The sequence below is a fragment of the Salvelinus sp. IW2-2015 genome, unplaced genomic scaffold (assembly GCF_002910315.2).
Source record: "Salvelinus sp. IW2-2015 unplaced genomic scaffold, ASM291031v2 Un_scaffold2522, whole genome shotgun sequence".
In the NCBI taxonomy this organism is placed as follows: domain Eukaryota; kingdom Metazoa; phylum Chordata; class Actinopteri; order Salmoniformes; family Salmonidae; genus Salvelinus; species Salvelinus sp. IW2-2015.
Window position 1 is genome coordinate 115 of NW_019943836.1, and position 6875 is coordinate 6989.

The 6875-nt window shown below is 43.4% G+C and overlaps 1 long non-coding RNA gene across 1 annotated transcript in view; it reads right to left on the reverse strand.

The window, feature by feature from the left end:
- Positions 1–888: 888 nt before the first annotated feature.
- The window catches only part of LOC112074168 (uncharacterized), a 26963-nt gene continuing 20976 nt past the window's right edge, over positions 889–6875 (reverse strand). The window contains exon 3 of the long non-coding RNA XR_002894688.1: positions 889–947. This is a non-coding gene — a long non-coding RNA (uncharacterized lncRNA). The remainder of the gene's footprint in view (positions 948–6875) is intronic.

The following is a 6875-nucleotide window of genomic DNA, read 5'->3' on the forward strand; positions in this document are numbered from 1 at the left end:
CACATTGAAATAGGATCCATTTCTATAGTAGATTTGATGGGCTGATAATAGGGAAACATATCCTGCATCATTTGGAGCAGCTCTCGCAGAAAACACATCAGAAAACACAACAGAAAACACATCAGAAAACACAACAGAAAGCACAACAGAAAACACATACAGAAAACACACAGAAAACACATCAGAAAGCACAACAGAAAACGTAGCATTGTGGTGCATAGTTCAGGCCTATCTCTCACAGTGGGAGTGACTGCATGCACAATGCATAGATCTGAGGATTGTTCCATAACAAGCTATGTAGGCCTAATACATCATAATTTTAATGGGCAAGCTTTGAAAAGTGATATGCCCGCTTTTATTCCAGTGCTTTAATAAGAGGAATGCGAGGAAATCCCAAATAATCAAATCACATGCAACTGAGAAAATAGCTTTTATCCCAAATGCCAACATGGATAATGCCTTGCAATAAGAAGAGGCAGAATTATGATTTCCTCATGACTCATACTAAAAGCATCCTGGATAGGGCCTGTCGCTTACAGGAAGTGCTGTCAGGCTTTGACGTAGACATGGGTAAACAATCAGTTACTTTAAATAGAGGGTTGTATCCATTGCATATCTGGGGTGTGGAATGCCCAGTTCTTTTGTAAGCCACTGAGCTTCCTTTAATATCTGGGAGAAAAGTCAAGCCCACAAATGAGACTAACAAACAGGCCTGGTTTACCAGAGAGCCATCAGATGAATGCCCAGTCACTTGCAGCTCTGTTGGACAAAGGCCCAGAGAGGACCGGTTTGTGTGGCTGTTTTGAATAAAGAAAAGGCTGAACGATTGAATGATATTCAAAGAGACCTGAAGAAGAAGAGCAATAAAACTGTCCACTGGCAGATACACACCTGTATTCATGTTGAAGGTCTCTCGTCGCAGCACCACTTCAGACAATCACACTATCCTGTAAAACAGAAAGACAACTCTTTTGTTTCACCCTTAACAGATTAAAGGCACACTGTGGTATCTGAGGCTGACTGTTCAACAGATCCTATTCTATACAGTAGGAAATRTGGTATTTACAAAACAAATAGTCTCAATATACACTATACATTTGACATTGTAATACTACTGCAGTGCTGACATAGGCAAACACAGCGCAATGTAGGATGTCCCCAAAGTAGTGTATTTGTCACTGGAGCAGCCAGCTTGGCAGGAAGATCTACCTGAACATCAGCATGAATCACAAATGGCACCCTATTCCCCATTTAGTGCACTCCTTTTGACCAGGGTGCCATTTAGGATTCCGAGGCAGGTAGACTGTGAAAGGCGATAAATGAACCGAGTTCTACCACAGAAAAACGCAGTCAGGCAGCGCTGTATCCAAATCCACCTCCAGCCAGGCCTCAGAAACCTGGCCTATTGGTCTGCCTGCTTTTATCCATCACTACTCTCCGTGCGTCAATGCTTAATAAGGCATGTGATAATGCAAGGCTGTAATGTACCGCTGCACAAGGATTCATGTGAAGGAAGAGATCTCTGCTGCTCTACAACCTTGAGGAAGGATAGGKCTACATACAGAATATTTACCAAATACCTGACAGTATAGACTCTGCTACCTGCTTCCTCTTTTGGCATACGGCTCTTCTAGTCTCCTGGTGACACCGCTTACCTAGGTCATTTAAATACTGTACATGTATCATGTATCATGGCAGACAGTCTGCCTTCTGTTGGACACATGCCTGACATACACATGTTTCTGCTGACACACACTGGAYGGGACAGCTGTGGACAGAAACAGAAGCAGCTGCTCCATCTTTGTTTTAAAACTGTGAATGATATATCCATCTCAATGGTGATTACCTGTGTGTACTATTGACTGATTATTCCTCATGATTAGCGCAAAGCGATTTTTGTGATCATTTTGTTTGTAAATGCAGACAGTTATAGACGATGCATGATGGAATGATGAGGAATGATGCATCACATGTAGTTCTCCTATCAATTTTCATGGGGATGCAGCGGCAGACGCCTGCAGTACCAGTGGAAGCTTATTGATCAATTCAGAACACTCCTATTGACAAGCAGCTAAATATACCAACAGTACCAATCAATGCTAGAAATGCCTTACAACAAGACAAACATGCAACGTGATCAGCTGAACATCTAAAGTCATGTTCCCAGTCGTAGATCTAAACCAGAGAAGGGTGGAGTTACTTAATATGGCGTCCTAATAAATAAGGGGGCTCCTAAAGTCAGACCCCAAATAAATCTTCACACATCTCCTCTCTCAAAGCCAGTCATCAGAGGGTTCTGTTTCTCAAAGACACAAATGTAGCAGGGATTAAACAGGGGTTGTAAAGGCCTGCCAGCGATAAATGAAGCACAGACGATGATATTATATTTCAAGGGAGCAGACTCATGGCGACACAGCTGCTGGAGGGAGAGGCAAAAGGGGTGGGAGGGTCCCAGGGCTGGACCCACACACCAACCAGCCAGCCTGATCAGGGCTGGACCCACACACCAACACCAACCAGCCACCCTGATCAGGGCTGGACCCACACACCAACACCAACCAGCCAGCCTGATCAGGGCTGGACCCACATATCAACACCAACCAGCCAGCCTGATCAGGGCTGGACCCACATATCAACACCAACCAGCCAGCCTGATCAGGGCTGGACCCACATATCAACACCAACCAGCCAGCCTGATCAGGGCTGGACCCACACACCAACCAGCCAGCCTGATCAGGGCTGGACCCACATACCAACACCAACTAGGCAGCCTGAGAAACCCAGCCAGCCAGCCAGCAAGTCAGACAGCCAGCACCCTACGGGCATGGAATATCACAGGACACCCTGTGGATGGTATGCTATAGCCTAGAGGTGAGGCAGTAGATGGTATGGTATAGCCTGGAGGTGAGGCAGTAGATGGTATGGTATAGCCTGGAGGTGAGGCAGTAGATGGTATGGTATAGCCTGGAGGTGAGGCAGTAGATGGTATGGTATAGCCTGGAGGTGAGGCAGTAGATGGTATGGTATAGCCTGGATTTGAGACAGTAGGGGGTGTGGCAGTAGGGGGAATTGACAGTGGGAGTGTCTCTGATCTTGTCTGCAAGAGTTATAGCAAGTTTCCTCATACTATCCATTTAATTATCCTACTCCAGGAGGCAACCTTAGGAAGCAGAGCCAGGACCCAGATGGCTGAGTAGAGGCAAATGTCATTACTTACGTTAATGAGGACTGACTGGGGACACAGCTCGTAAACACACAGGAACATCCTGACCTGGCTGACTCAGTGCAGAGTATCACGGATGAGACACACTGTAGATTAGATTAATCAGATACTTTTGTGCAGACAGAGAGTTGCCTTTGATATTCAATTAGTACAGCGCCTCTAAGAATCGAATCATGAGTTCTTACATCTCCCAGACAGTAGTAGAGAAGCACTGAACTGTATCACAATACAGCATAATAAGATATTTAAATGCAAGCCCTTCCACCTCTTACTTCTCAACTAGTACAACTTGCATAGAAAATATTTGTAAGGTTCATCTTTTAAATGTGGACTGGATTCCCACCCAACATTTTTTCAAATCAGTTAAGTCTAAGAAGGTGATGAATGATGATCATTTTAGCCCCTAGCCTATAACATAATGTGTGTTTTACATTTGTGGCGATGGTGGTGGCGGCGGCCATCTTGGTGACTCGACTGTTCCTTGTTTGATGCCCATTTATAGTCCTCTTTTGGGCAACTCATGGTGGGCTTGGCCAGCCACAGAGACAGGAATCGTCTCACACTTGATGTTAAGTCACACTCTTGCCTGGCAAACCCATGAAACCTATGCCTGGCACSTCAATGACCAGGAGCTATGGAGACGAGACAGGGACCCAATGTTCCAACCACAGAACTAGTATGATTAGAATGACTAGAATTAGAATGACTAGATTGGTTCTATTTCTATGGTTCCAACATGGTATTCAGTCAACATACTACTATCTCCACAGGCATGACAATGAGGAGTTCCAGGAGGGGATTTTTCTGCGCTTTCCAGCAAAATGTATATAATATGTCTGTAGGAAGTTGGTTACCAGCCCCGAACAAATAACATGTCCTCAATGCAGAGTGGCCKTTCAGGACAATAAACCATGTATTTAACCATTGGCCCTAATAGAGATGAGAATTTCAGACATCCATAAAATGGTACATAGATTGATAGCTACTTACTAGAGTATATGGCTGTTTTAGTAATATCCCCATCCTAATCAGTGGCGGTCAGTGATTTTTCAGATGAGGGAGGAAGATAACAATRTTTGTGTGCATGGCCTTATTTCTATTACAGCATATTGGATGGCTGTCATTGATATTGCATTCACCCAGTTTAAAAACCGATAGGTTCAGGCTACTACATGATACTAAAATGTTCCCTATACCCATCATGAGGTTGCTACAACCTAGCCTATGAATTCAGCGTAGGTGAAAGACAGTGTCACATGGACAGACAGTGACACATTCAATACTGCCTTGAACACTCTTGCCTGCATCAAGCTGACCTATGTGTAATGATTAGTCCAACAGTTGCAAACGAGAGTTTCTATTGGACAAATTCAGGTATGCTAATTCCATTTTGTTCCATTTGCTTCCGTTTAAGAAACGTTTTTCAACAGAATCGGTGGWATGAATACACCCCTGATCACACGCAAACAGTTAACTGTCATAGCCACATACAAACAGCTRGTTGAATTCCTTCTCGCATCCACGCGTTCTCCTCCTCTCACCCCTTCKCTTCGCCTGTGGACTATCTGTGACCAGGCAAAAAAAAACTTTCCAAGCGAAAACTTCATATCATAACTGCTAGCTCACCATATTATCTAAAGTAACATCATAGTCAACATACACTATATATACAAASGTATGTAGACACCCCTTCAAATTACTGGATCTGGCTATTTCAGCCACACTTGTTGTTCACAGGTGTATAAAATCGAGCACACGGCCATGCAATCTCCATAGCKACACATTGGCAGTAGAATGGCCTTATTGAAGAGCTCATTGACTTTCACCATGGCACCGTCACAGGATAACACCTTTCCAACAAGTCAGTTTGCCAAACTTCTGCCTTGCTAGAGCTACGCCGGTCAACTGGAAGTGCTGTTATTGTATACTGCATACTCACCAGACATGTCACCCATTGAGCATGTTTGGGATGCTCTGGATCAACATAAACAACAGCGTGTTCCAGTTTCCGCCAATATCCAGCAACTTCGCACAGCCATTGAAGAGGAGTGAGACAACATTCCACTGGCCACAATCAACAGCCTGATCAACTCTATGCGAAGGAGATCGGCATGAGATTGTGGTCACACAAGAAACTGACTAGTTTTCTGATCCACGTATATGTGTCCAAAAGATGCAAATCTGTATTCCCAGTCATMTGAAATCCATAAATTAGGGCCTAATTCATTTATTTCAATTGACTGATTTCCTTATATGATCTGTAACTCAGTAAAATCTTAGAAATTGTTGCATGTTGCGTTTCMATTTTTGTTCCGTGTACATACAGCAGTATAACAACCTGCACTTCACCTGTCCTTCAGAGGTCAGAGCCAAGCTGCTCCACACTGTGGATGTGTCCCAAATGGCTCCCTATATTCCCTTGATAGGGCTCTGGTCAAKAGAAGTGCACTTTTGGGAATAGGGTGCCATTTGGGACCGACSTAGAGGAACAGGCTCTTTTACAGATGCATCTAGCTGGTTCAGAGCACATATTAACATGGCTATAAATCACATCAAATACTGTCACTTGGTGTGATTGGAATAGGCAGCACAGTCAGCAACATAACAAAACCATAATAATATAAAAGTAGCCTATTATGCACAATACACAAAAACTGCTATCAAAGAATTACACATTACGAACCTGTTGTTSTAAAAGTGTAAACGGATTGCCTTGTTTGATGATGTTGTTTGTTGCTCGATAAAATACCTGTCTAGTCTAAATCATGTGCAGTTGGAGAGTTGGAATAAGTGCAGACAGACTATGACAGGCCTCTTGGGTTTTCAACCAACTAAAATCTATCTTGATCTTCTACAAGCTTCTCTCCCAGCTAAAATCACACAGCAGGACTYAGAGAAAAGACTGCTCTCTGCACAGAGAATACAGAAAGCTTTGGAAAAAAGGCATCCAAAATCTCTGCTTCCCTACTGAATTAGATTCAGGCTATTTATGTAGAGTATATTTGTGAACAAAGAATGTGAACACAAACAAGTCTTAAGCGACCTTAAAATGGATTTCTGGATCTGGATCCACAATCACATTAAGTGAAGGACAGGCCATGTTGTTCAGCTACGTTTGATTCATTCTGGAGGACAGTACAGTACACAGGGTATTTCTGGGGATTATATGTTAAGAACCAGAGATAATTCACTTAATTGCTGTGTTTTGGTACTCCGTGTCATTATAAGAACATGTGTTGTTGGGAAAGAGAAAAMACTGTACTGAATTGTGAGCTAGTAAGATGACAGTTTGAAGGCACCGCTCCAAGTGTGTACCTGTGAGAGGGAGAGGATGGAGCTTACACCTATCTTACACCAACCTCTGTTACAACTATTTCAAATGGGATCATTCTTTGCCACATTARCTATCTACAGTAGGTAGAGGTACAAAAAGGATAATGCAGACCCAGCACAGGAGAAAATCTTGCATTTTCAGAACCCTGTCATTCCAAGCAACGAGGGGTAACTGTTAAAGTCCTGCACTGCTCTTTCTGGGCAGGCACTGGCAGAATGCATTCCTTAAAAAGTCAAAGGCTCGTTCAAGATGGATCCTCAAGGAGAATGCACTAGCTCCAATTGGCTGTTTCCCAGCTTGACAGATTATCGACATACA